Source organism: Protopterus annectens, chromosome 1.part1 (assembly GCF_019279795.1).
Source record: "Protopterus annectens isolate FY-2018-M chromosome 1.part1, PAN1.0, whole genome shotgun sequence".
NCBI lineage: Eukaryota > Metazoa > Chordata > Ceratodontiformes > Protopteridae > Protopterus > Protopterus annectens.
In genome coordinates this window covers 1,499,996,871-1,500,010,938 of record NC_056726.1, presented here as the reverse complement: position 1 = coordinate 1,500,010,938, position 14,068 = coordinate 1,499,996,871, and positions in this window count along the sequence as shown.

Sequence of the window (14,068 nt, the reverse complement as noted above, 5' to 3'; positions counted from 1 at the left end):
GCTAAGGTGGAGGGGACCCTGTGGAGGCAAAAAGAATGTCATGATCGACGACGGAGAGAGCGAAGTTTTCTGGAGGGAGATGCAGTGATGACGCGAAATTTCAGTTATGGACCTAAGTGGATTCCAGGGTTCATTGTCAAGAGCACAGGTCCATTATCATACCAGGTGAGGTTGAATGGAGATTTCGTGGTAAGGCGACATGTAGACCAAATTCTGCGGAGCGAACAGAAGGTGGATGCCATGGAACTGCTGGCCTCGGAACTACCGTTAAGTTCAGAACCAGGGCTCGCAGTGGCCGGAGGATCGCCAATTGAGGGAGACCGCCGGAACGTGGAAGGAGAGGTTCCCGAGGATCCAACCGTGCCAGGGAAGGACACACCGATACCTGAAGGGGTAACTGTGACACCGGAGTCACCTAAGGTGGTACCACTGCGCCGTTCTAAGCGTGTGCTGGTTAAACCTAGTTACTTGAAGGACTATCAATGTTAACAAAAGTGCATGTATAGATTACCAGCCTAAAAATAGTAGATGGTATGGTAACCAGTCAATAACTAGCCTGTTATTTACAAGTAAGTGATTAAATGCATTGTGGAACTTGCTCCCTAGTTTTGCTTATGTAGGAAATTGTGTCTTAGCTTAAAAGGGGAGGAATGTAGTATTCGGGCTGGTAATGTGGTTGTTGTACTGTAGGGGCGCTGTGGGGAATTCAGCATGTACTGTTGGTTCTGTATTCTCTGGTAACTTGTTGGTTCTGGTGGATGTATGACTTGCAGAAGTTGTGAGATGTAGCATGGGTGCGCACCTGGAGGCTCTTAATAAAGAAAAGCCTTACAACTCCATAAACCGTGTGGTTTCCTTATTTCCCAGGATATAACAGTAATATTTTGCCCTGGTGGGAAATAGCATCCTATGATATTGATTGTTTTGTTTGGGTTTAGTTTGAGTTTGGCATAAAGGATTTCTTCATTGTTGTGCTGAGGGGCAGATGAGTTCAGGAGTTGAATACTGAGGTGGTGTTTAAATGTCAATGCTACACCACCTCCTTTTTTGGACAATCTGTCTATACGAAGGATGTTGTATTCAGGTGGAAGTATTTCCTCACTTTTGATGTGAGGTTTGAGCCAGGTTTCAGTTAGGAAGAGAATATCTGGGGAATATATGCTTATGCTTGCATGTAGTTCTTGGAATTTATTGCATATTCTTCTGATATTTAGGGACATTATAAGTAGGTCTGTCATTTTCTTATTGGCTAGGAGTTGAGTTTTGGGGGAGTTGCTTGGACTAGGGTTTGTGGTTGGGTTGGATTTGAAAAAACCAGGGCTTGGATGGATGTCTCCAGCAAGGGCTAGTTTATAGAGGCTGTTTAGGATATGTTTTATATACATAGTAAATTGCTTATGGTATCTTAGGGATATTTTATTTTTGAGTGTCTTAGGTGTTTGATAATGGAGTGTGTGTATTGGGAGAATGTTTTTGGTGGCAGGGGCTGTGTAGTTATAATGTAAATGTTTGAGGGAGTGTGTTGAGAAAGTACAGTGGAAGTTGTTGGGGCATGTGACTGTGGAGCCTTGGTAGGATGTAATGTGAGCTAGAACTACGCAGGCTAGGATTGTTATTTTATTATGTAGTAGCATGATTGTGTTTGATGCAGGGGGAGGGGGTGACTAGTGGTGTAGCTTAACTGGTGGTAATTAGGGGTGGGGATAAGGCTGAAAATATATGTAGAGGTACTGGGGCTGGGTGGGAATAGGGGGCAGGGAGGGGAGCGAAGTGAGCATAGCAAATGGAGTGGGCTAGAACCCCCCAGGCTAAAGATTGCAGGCTAAGTGTCTAAATAGCCAAATAGCAGGACATAGAGTAAAGAATGCTCTGTCTCCAACAGTGGTGATGAAGCATTGATGGGTAAGGAAAAGTTTGTCACTCTGTGGCCTTCTTAGGTGCAATTTTAGGTGCTTAAATATGAGTTTATTTTTTTTGCTGGGGGGTAGTAGCCCAAGCTTACAATTTCAAAAAGTAGAATGCTGGGAAGAGAGGCTGCCTTATTTTTTAGTGATAACCACTTGATGTCATTAAGTTGGTACAACAGTGTATAATGGGATCTTCTAGAATAATTAATCTTAAAATTTTGTTTTGTGTGACTGATAATTCATCATTTAGTGCAGTGGTGCAGCGATTAGTATTGTCACCTCGTAGCAAAACGTTACTGGTTTGATTCTTGTCTGGGGTGCCTCCTGTGCCGAGTCTGCATGTCCTCCTTGTGTTCACATGGGTTTCCTCCAGGTGCTCTGGTTTCCTCCCACATTCCAGAGATGTGCAGCAGTTGGATTGGACACTCTAAATTGGCCCTAGGTATGTGAGTGTGTGGTACAGATGAGCTACTGTGGCAGAGCTAGCCACCTGGTGGTGTAAACCTTGGCTCTAGATTTTTGTCACAGGTGAAGTGACACCCCGACCCCATATGTAAGAATGGGAAAAGGGGTTGAGGATGTATGGGTAATTCATCATACATGTATGAGGTATACAGAGCCACCAAAAGTGAACCATATTCAACCTTTGGAAAAAGGACATTTTTGTGATGGCAGTTCAGGTAAGCAGAGTTTTAGTTGCTCCAAGACTTTATTGGTGATTTTATCTCCACTGAGTTGCAAGGTAGAGTGATGACTCAAGCATCAGTCCAAAATATTTCTACCCTGAGAAATTGGGAATAGTATTGGCTTGGTTGTCGTTAAGAAGGGGGAGTGAAGCCACTTTCTGAGTAGTTCCAGATGATTACACTGGATTTCTTTTGAGTTGGATATGAGTTTATTATCAAACAACCACCTATAAAGGTCTGTGAAATTGTTCAGTAATTTAACCCGTAAGTCAGAATGTGTTTTGTTATATTCGGTAAGAAGAATACAATCAGTGTACATGACACCACTGAATATAATCAGTGTACATGACACCACTGAATATAATCAGTGTACATGACACCACTGAGATGTGGCAGTTCAAAAATATACAAAATACATTCACAAACACCTCAAATAATCAGTTCAAAAGAGCTGCACAAACCATCATGCCAATTCATAACTGCAATAACAGATGCTGGATTGTGCTGTGCAGAAAATGAAAATCGTTTTTTTGTTGGATTTATACCTCACACGTGTGTGGGTATAGAATATCTACCTGAATCTATATCTATATCTTTACATGATTGTCTCATCAAATATTGAATGCTCAGAAGAGCAAACGGACCAACAGAGATTATTTTAGACTGAATCTAATATGATCAAAAACAATAAATTACAAAACTAAGTTTTTTGCATTTGGGCAACCCCCCTTCACCTCACACCCTCCTGTTAATTAAATATACCAACAGCAAGATCACACAACAGCAGGGTAAGGGCACATTCCCTGACCCTGCTGCAGTGCAATCTCACTCAAAAAGCAGCTGTCTAAAACACCATTAAGGAGAATGTTCACTCGTGAGCATATTCACGCATAGCTACAGCACTAAACAGGGTCTATTAGATACTCGAACATTTAAATGTTAGAATCGCTAAGGAATGAACTTCAGTGATCGAATGCTTAAATGTTCCAATATCTATAAAAAAGATAATTAAAAAAAAAGAAAAAGTAAAGGGTTTAAGCAGGGGGGAAAGACCCCCCCTGCACCCCCACACCCCCGCTACTGAAATATAACAAATCCGAGATTGCACTTCAGTGTGCTACAGTGCGGAAATGCAAAATTTACCATTTCCTACACTGTAGCGCGATCTTGGAGTTGGTATATTTCAGTAGCGGGAGGGGGGGTATGGAGGGTGCAGGGGGGGCCTGCCCCCCCTGCTTATACCCTTTAGTTTTCCTTTTTTTTTTTGTTTTGTTGTTTTTTTTTTTAATTGTTATGCATATTCGAACATTTAAGCGTTCGATCACTAAAGTTCATTCTTTAGTGATTTGAACATTTAAATGTTCGAGTATCTAATACAGACCCCACTAAAAAATATTCTCTTATATGAGTGGTTGGCCTTTGGACCTGCAAACCTATCTATATATAGGTTCATAGGTTCATAGGTGTGTACTAGGCTAATTGCCCTGGAGCCTTAACAAGCCTAGCCCATAGGATTACCCTGGCATCGTGCCACCCTACCTTAGTTCCCAGTGCCTCTGTCAAGTAGAGCCACTGGAGTGACCCCGGGGTGAATTTTGTATTTCCCATCCACTCATCAAGATTTCTCTTGAAGAGGGCCATTGAGGTGCTCTGTTTGACATGTATGGGAAGTCCATTCCATAGCATGGGCAGTCTCTGGGTTATAAACCTGTCCCTCCAGCACATTCTGTTGATTGTGGTAATGAGGTTGAGGTCTCTGAAGTGTGTGGTGTGGAAGGATTGGGATTTATTTAGATGTAGCATTTCTAGACTGGGATTTATTTAGATGTAGCATTTCTAAACAGAGCTGGGTCAGACATGGCTTTGTAAGTCAAGCAAAGATTGACTCAAAGTAGGTGATATGAGACAGAGAATAGTTGGAGTTTATTCTGTCCATATAGCACAAGTGTTTAAGGCCTAGAATCCTCTTTGTGAGGTAATTTTGCAGCCTCTCCAGTTGTTGCAGGTGTCTAGTGAAGTACATGCCAAATGGGGCACTGTACTCGATGATTGGCCTAATGAGGGAAGAGTAGAGGGAGACAATGACCTCGTTCTTCCTGGATGCAAAACCCTTAGTATTGAGATGTGCCACATAGAAGGAATTTCTGACCACAGTGGCAATGTGGTGGTCAAAAGAGAGGTTGCTGTCAATCTGTGTTCCCAGATCTCTTATTACACCTTCTGTGTTCTGTGTGCTGCCATTGATGTGGTAATTCATGGGAACCGGGTTTTCTCAAAGGAAATGATGACACATTTCTTGGCATTGAGCTTAAGGCCATGGTTCTGACACCAGTCGTTGGTCTCAGTGAGGCCTTTCTGTAGGATGTCAACATCATTTGGGGAGTTAATAATAGCTCCCAACTTGCAATCATCTGTGAACTTTGTCAAATTCCCTTCATGTTGGACTGGACTAGAGAGAAGTAGATAGGTCATTCAAAGGGGATCCAGTATCTGTCTGCCTGGGATGACATGATCGACAGACCACGATACATTGCCAGAGATGGTCTGCACCTGTCGCCCCTGGGATTCAGGTTACTGGCAAAGGCTCTTGCCACCCCTATAATGCCTTTTTTAGGCAAAGTTCAAAGGACAAAACCAGCACCATAACAGGTACAAGCATGCAAAATCTGAAGGTAATGCTACTCAATGCTAGAAGTCTAAACCTCAAAATGCACTCTCTCGAGGCACTCCTAAAAATGGAGAACATTGATATATGTGCAGTAACTGAGACCTGGTTCAAGGCTCCAGTGAGCAGCCCTGCAATACCAGGCTACAACTCTTACCACACTTTTCAGCCACCAAACCAGGATCAAACACTAAAGGTGGAGGAGTGTCCATATTCACCAAGGATATTCACATCAAGTTAGTTGCCCAACACAATGCGTCTGAAATTCTCCAGGTGCAATTAACACTAGGTAACGCAATCCAAATTGTAGCTCTCTACAGATCCCCCACCATGCCCCAAGATTCTCCCTACACCTTTCTAAACATACTGGAAAATATTAATATACAACCCAACACCTTAATACTGGGTGATTTCAACTACCCTGCCATTAACTGGGAAAACTACTTGTGTACCAACACCTTTGTCCAATGGTTCTTGGAATTCATAAATTCCAATGTCCTGGATCAACTAATCCATAGTCCCACCAGGGGCTCCAATATCCTAGACCTGATCATTACCAACATGGGAAATCAATGCTCCACACCTATAGTCACCCCCTCGTTGGTCAGGTTAGACCATAAGCTAATCACCCTTAACATCCACATCCCACCCCCAACCCCCAATAAGGAAACCTCCATAAAAAACTTCTCCAAAGCCAACTTCATGCTACTCAAGTCAGAAATGACCAACTTCATGACACCCATGCAGACGGGAACTGAAAGTTCCACTGCTGAGTCCTACACTAAGTCACTGTACGAGCCCATCCACTCATGCATGAATCATGCCATCCCAAATAGAACCAAGATGCTCTCCTCCAAAAAAAGGAAGCAAATCTGGTGGTCCCCTGCCATAAACAAACTATACAACAAAAGGAAGAAACTGTTGCAGAAAAGAGGACAATCCCAGGATGCAAAAAACTCGCTTACCAGCCTCAGTAAGAAGCTGAGATCCCTCATAAACTCCTCCAAAGCTAGTTATGAAAATAAAATTGCCAAAGATTCCAAAGACAACCACAAGGCATTCTATAACTATGTCAAGAATCTAAATGGCAATGCTCGGATCTGCTCTGAGCTACAACAGAATGGCATTAAATATACTGATCCCAAGGATATTGCCAATATCCTAGCAGATCGATTAAATGCCAACTTCACCCCCCTCTCACCCCCTAAATGGCCCATCTCAATACCGGAAGATTGCCAAATTCCGGTAATAACAGCCATAAAGGTAAAAAATGCACTCTCCAAAGCTAAGAATAAAGCATCCATGGGACCAGATGACATCCCGGGCTGTGTACTACATGAACTACAAAATGAACTGGCCCCAGACCTACGTGTCATGTTTAATCATACCCTCACCTCAGGCTTCATGCCCACTGAGTGGTGCACAACTGCAGTTATCCCACTCCACAAGGAGGGATCCACCTTGGATCCTGGGAACTACTGCCCCATCAGTCTGACAAGCCTGATCTACAAGGCCATGGAACATATTATCATGGAACTTATAAACAAAAACATTGGCAACCTTAAAACACTGGACCCCAACCAGTTTGAGTTCGTGAAGGGCCGATCTTGTCTCCTGAACCTGATTGACTTTTTCTTATCAGTCTCCAGAGCCGTGGACAAGGGTAAGGCAGTCCACACAGCATATCTGGACCTCGTTAAGGCCTTTGACACCATCCGCCACTCTGGAATCATAGATAAACTTACTAAGCTGGGCATTAACTCCTACGTCACTCGATGGGTTGCCAACTGGCTTACTGACAGAACCCACACTGTAAAAGTAGCTGACTCCAAATCCAGCTCCAGACAAGTGACAAGTGGAGTACCTCAGGGTTCAGTACTGGGACCTCTCTTGTTTGGCATCTATTTCTCTGAAGTACAGGCCAACACTAAGGGACTCTGGCTAACAAAGTTTGCAGATGACTGTAAACTGGGAACCATTATTGAATCCCCAAATGATGATGATACTCTACAAAAGGGCCTTACAGAAACAGATGCTTGGTGCCAGAGCCATGGGCTCAAGCTCAATGTCAAGAAATGTAGTTATCCCCTTTGGGAAAAAACATGTACCTGTGAATTACCATATAGGTGGCAGTACACTAAACACCGAAAGTATGATAAGAGACTTAGGGACACAGGTGGACAGTGGTCTCACCTTCAATAACCACATCGCCACAACAGTCAGCAAATCCTTCTATGTGGCACACCTCATCACTAAGGGCTTTTCATCCAGAAAAAAGGAGGCCATTGTCCCACTGTACTCATCCTTCATTAGACCCATTATAAAATACAACACCCCATTTGGTATGTACCTCTCAAGACATCTGCAACAACTGGAAAGGCCACAGAAATACCTCACTAAAAGAATCACAGGCCTAAAGTAGATGCCCTATGCTGACTGCCTTAAAAACCTCCAGCTATGCTCAGTCGCATATTGTCTACTCTGAGGCGATCTGTGCTTAACATACAAGGCCATATCAAACCCAGAGCTGTTGGACATGCTACACTTAAAGAAATCCCAGTCCCTCAGAGCCACACGCTCCAGGGTTCTAAACCTTGTCATCACTATAAACAAAACATGCTGGAGGGATAGGTTCCTGATGCAGAGACTCCCCAGACTCTGGAATAGACTGCCCATACATGTCAAGCAGAGCACCTCTTTGGCCCTCTTCAAAAAGAACCTTGATGACTGGATGGGAGAAAGGAAATTTACCCCAGGGATCATGTCAGTTGCCCTGCTAGACAGGGGTTGAGGGAAGTAAATAGTGTGGGAAGAAATAACCAGGGAATTGTTATGGCTAGGCTTGTATAGGCCCTAGGGCCGATAGTCTAGTACCAGCCTTTGAACCTATGAACCTATGAACCAAACAGGAGAGGACCCAGGACTGAACTCTGTGGGACTCCACTTATGACTGGTCAGCAGTCTGACTGGAGTCAGCTACTTTCACACTGTGGGTTCTATGAACTACAATATGAACTGGCACCTCACCTAAGTGTCATGTTTAATCATAGCCTCACATCAGGTTTCGTGCCCACTGAGTGGCGCAGAGCTACAGTTATCCCAATCCACAAGGGGGGATCCACCTTGGATCACGGAAACTACCGTCCCATCAATCTGACAAGCCTTATCTGCAAGGCCATGGAGTGTATTATCATGGAACTTATAAACAAAGACATTGCCAACCTTCAAACACTGGACCCCACCCAGTTTGGGTTTGTGAAGGGCCGATCTTGTCTCCTGGACCTGATTCACTTCTTTGAATCAGTCTCCAGAGCCATGGACAAGGGTAAGGTGGTCCACACAGCCTATCTAGACCTTGCTAAGGCCTTTGACACCATCCCCCACTCTGGAATCATAGATAAACTTACTAAGTTGGGCATTAATCCCTATGTCACCCAATGGGTTGCTAAATGGCTTACTGATAGAACCCACACTGTAAAAGTAGCCGACTCCAAATCCAGCTCCAGACAAGTGACAAGTGGAGTACCTCAGGGTTCAGTCCTGGGGCCGCTCTTGTTTGGCATCTACTTCTCTGAAGTACAGGTCAACACTAAGGGACTCTGGCGGACAAAGTTTGCAGATGACTGCAAACTGGGAGCCATTATTGAATCCCCAAATGATGTGGATACTCTACAAAAGGGCCTTACAGAAACAGATGCTTGGTGCCAGAGCCATGTGCTCAAGCTCAATGCCAAGAAATGTATTGTTATCCCCTTTGGGAAAAAACATGTATCCATAAATTACCATATAGGTGGCAGTACACTAAACACAGAAAGTGTGATAAGAGACTTAGGGACACAGGTGGACAGTGGTCTAACCTTCGATAACAACATCGCCACAACAGTCAGGAAATCCTTCTATGTGGCACACCTCATCATGAAGGGCTTTTCATCCAGAAAAAAGGAGGTCATTGTCCCACTGTACTCATCCCTCATTAGACCCATTATAGAATACAACGCCCCATTTGGTATGTACCTCTCAAGACATCTGCAACAACTGGAAAGGCCTCAGAAATACCTCACTAAAAGAATCACAGGCCTAAAGCAGATGCCCTACGCTGACCGCCTTAAAAAACTCCAGCTATACTCTGTCGCATATAGTCTACTCAGAGGCAATCTCTGCTTAACATACAAGGCCATGTCAAATCCAGAGCTGTTGGACATGCTACACTTAAAGAAATCCCAATCCTTCAGAGCTACACGCTTCAGGGATCTAAACCTTGTCATCACAATAAACAAAACATGCTGAGGGATAGGTTCCTGACCCAGAGACTCCCCAGACTCTGGAATAGATTGCCCATACATGTCAAGCAGAGTGCCTCTTTGGACCTCTTCAAGAGGAACCTTGACGATTGGATGGGAGAAAGGAAATTCACCCCAGGGATCACGTCAGTCGCCCTGCTAGACAGGGGTCCAGGAAAGTAAATAATGTGGGAAGAAATAGCCAGGGAATTGTTATGGCTAGGCTTGTATAGGCCCTAGGGCTGATAGCCTAGTACCAACCTATGAAACTATGAACCTATGAATCTGTGAGCCAGTTTGCAACCCACCTAGTGATATAGGGGTTGATGCCTAGCTTACTGAGTGTTTCTATTATTCCTGAGTGGGGAATGGTATCAAAGGCCTTGGCCAGATCAAGGTAGGCTGTGTGAACCACCTTGCCTTCATTCACAGCTCTGCTGATTGACTCAAGGAAGTTGACCAAGTTGAGCAGGCATCATCTATCCTTCACAAAACCAAATTGTGTGGAATCCAGAGTTTGGAGATTCCCTATATCCTTGTTTATTCGATCCATGATGATGCGTTCCATAGCTTTGCATATCAGGCTCGTTAGGCTAATGGGGCGATAGTTCCCAAGGTCTGTAGTTGTTCCTCCTTTGTGGAGAGGGATGACTGTAGCAGTGCGCCATTCTATACGGACGATGCCTGAGGTGAGGCTATGATTGAACAGCGTACACAGGTGAGGTGCCAGTTCACTCTGTAGTTCATGTAGAACACAGCCAGGAATATTGTCAGGTCCCAAAGAAGGTGTATTCTTGGCCTTGGACAGTACTGTTTTAACCTGTGCACCAGTAGTACTGGGTACCTGACAATCTACTGTTAATGTGATAGGTCCTTTGTGAGGGGAGAGAGGGGTAAAGTTGGTACTGAATCTGTCGGCCAGTATATTTTCAATATCTGTTGGCTCGGTATAGGAGGTACTATTGTGCAGTTGCTCAGAGCAAATCTGGGAATTGCCATGGCGATTCTTTACATAACTATAGAAGGCCTTCTGATTGTCTTTACTATATGCCGCAATTTTGTTTTCATAGCTAGCTTTAGAGGATTTGATGAGGGATCTCAACTTTTTGTTGGGGCTGATAAGGGAGTTTTTCCAGTCTTGGGACTTCACCTTATTCTGCATCAGTTTCCTCCTTCTGTTGTAGAGTTTGTTTATGCCAGGGGACCACCAGATTGGCTTCCTATTTTTGGAGGAGAGCATGTTGGTTCTATTGAGTATGGCAAGATCCATGCATTTGTGTATGTGTTCGTACAGTGTATTGGTGTATAATTCAGTGGTCATGCAACTATTCTCCATTTGCATGGGTGCTGTGAAGTTAGTCACCTCTATTTTTAGGAGCCCAAAGTTAGCTTTGGAGAAGATTTTCATGGTGGTTACCTTTTTGGGAGGGTGGGAGGGATATGGATTTCCAAGGTGATTAGTTTGTGGTCGGATCTAACCAGGGAGGAGTTAACTAATGGTGTAGAGCAACGGTCGCCCATTTTAGTAATGACCAGGTCAAGGATGTTGCTACCTCTAGTGGGGGCAAGAAAGAGCTGGTCCAGGGCATTGGAATTAATGAATTCCAGGAAATGTTGGGCAAGTGTATTGGTACATGAGTAGTTTTCCCAGTTAATGGAGGGGTAGTTGAAGTCACCCAGTATGAGAGTGATAGGTTGGACCCTAATATTCTCCAGGGTGCTTAGGAATGTGTAGTGTGCATGTTTGGACATGGTTGGGGTCCTATAGCAGGCTACGACCAGAATCTCTGTATTTCATAATGTTAGCTGCACCTGAAGTATCTCTGATTTGTTATGTTGGGCTACCTGTCTGGAGGTGTGGGCATCCTTTATGAATATTGAAACACTACCGCCTTTGGAGCTTCAGTCCAAGTTCTGGGGCCGAAAGGTGTGAAATTAGTTATAGCCTGGTAGTGCAGGGATGCTCTCTGCTGCCTTGAACCAGGTCTCTGTTACAGCACAAATGTCAATGTTCTCCATTTTAAGAGGTGCTTTGAGCAAGTTCATTTTGAATTGAACAGCATGACTCTCAGATTGCATTTGTTTGTAGCTCTTATGGATGTAATTTCCTCTTTTGAACAGTGCGTAAAACAGGCACTATAGGCATGGCAAGAGCCATGGCTAATATCTGGAAGCCCAGGGATGACAGAAGCAGGTCATCTCTGCCAAAGCATCGAGGGCTGTCAATCCTGTCATCCCAGGCAGACAGATAATTGTTCCTCTTAGAATGACACCAGAAACTTAACCAATTGTTGAAATCAATCATTTTCTGCTTGTACTGTGGTATCATTCTGGGTGGTGGTAGGATGCTGCTCAGGGCTAGGGTCCTACCTGCCTGGGCTACCTAATCCAAGAGCTCCTCCATGTCTCTTTTCATGTAGTCCAGGGAGGTACATCCCAGGTCATTCACACCCACATGTACAATGACAGAGAAATATTTGTACCTGTTGTTGAGGAACCTGAGTGCATTTGTTATGTGGCGGATCCTGGCACCTGACAGGCAGCTGACTGTTAGTGTCTCCTTATTCAACCTAGTGAGTGGGATACCAGTGTGCCTCACTATCGAGTCACCTATGACTAGTGTGTTGGGCATGCTGATTTGTCTTTGGGCCTTTGGTTGAGTGGCACACTGATTAGGAGAGTTATGTGTCTCGTGATTTGTGTTGTGTTGTGGTGGTCGAGTGCATTTCTTCCTTGGAGGTCTCTGTTGTTTGGATAGATTTTTATTGAGACCCTCCACGAAGGTGGGTGTATGGTTTGTCTTTTTATGTGAAGGCAGTGCTGGTCTGTGTTCTGGCGGGCTATGTGTTCCATGTGGTTTGGTGCCAGTGTTGACTTTCTCCTCTTGACCAGCTATTCCTGTCTTGGCTGGAGAGTGCGTGGTTTCTAATTTGGATATATAAGTGCATCTCTCGCAAGTCTGAGTGTTGGGAGGTAAGAGGAGAGGGTTGCCTGTGTACATGAGGCAGTTGCTACATTGCCTCAGGATACTCAAGTTCACCAGGTTTATAGGAGAAAGCACAGGGAACTGACCTTCAGACATGCCTGGAGGTGTGGCCATTAATAATAAGTACTGGAGCTGTTTCCTTGTAGAACATTTAGTGCTGCTAGCACTTTTTTGTGCTACAATAATTGCTACAAGAAATCTGGTAAAGTGCTGGACTAATAAGCTAGTAAAAGTACAGTAGAGGAGATAACTAGCAGATCTAAGGGAAAAGTTGAAGATCAGATTTGGCACCAGTCAGAAGCTTACAAACAGTTGTGGATACAGCAAATCTGTACTGGACTACACTAATTACAGGAAAGGTGGGAAACAAATGCAAACACAGGCTTTTAAACCAGAAAGTTGAAAGAGATGGAAAGGCTGCACAAACAGCCAATAAACTACAATTTCTGAGCCAGAAACAACTCCTCTTGTGGTAGATAGGCTACCTAGTGCTAACCACTCCCACTGACAAGCTAGAAGGCTTCCCTCTGACACAGAAAGGCTTGAAGGGGCTAAATGCTTGTCGATCAAATGAACTGTACACCAAATAAACTGTCGACCATATGAACTGCCGACCATGTCAGGTAGACCCATATATACATATATATATATATATATATATATATATATATATATATATATATATATATATATGTATATATATATATATATATATGGATATATATATATATATATATATATATATATCTACATATATATATATATATATATATATATAAATATACATACATATAAAGCCCCTCAATCTATATGTATATATATATATATATATATATATATATATATATATATATATATATATATATATATAATACATATATATAATACATATATATATATATATATATATATATATATATATATATATATATATATAAAGAGAGAGAGATACACATATATATATATATATATATATATATATATATATATATATATATATATATATATATATATATATATATATATATATATATATATATATACATATGTAAAGAGAGAGTGGGTAGATCACACATTGCTGAAACACACCATTACTAAACACAATACCACCAAAATAAAAAATTAATGAAAAAAAAATCACTGAAACAGGACAAACTATAAAAACAAGTGTTTCCAGAAGTGGTGGCCAAGAAGCTTTCACTCCCATTTGGGGGACTATATTCCCATGCCCCTGCTAACTTAGATATACCAAGTCAGAGATCACACAATACCAGACTAAGCTGAAAAATGTCATTTTTTTCTCTGGTATTCGGCTATCCTGGACAAACTGGTTTTCTGCTCATTATTTTCTAAATGCATTTTCTGTTCAATGAGTCGCCACCACAAACAGCATTCAGTAAGAATGACATTCAGCAATATGTGTTTTTTCCATATATTTTCACACACAAACACACACGCACACACACCCACGCACACCCACACACACACACACACACACACACACACACACACACACACACACACACACACACACACACACACAC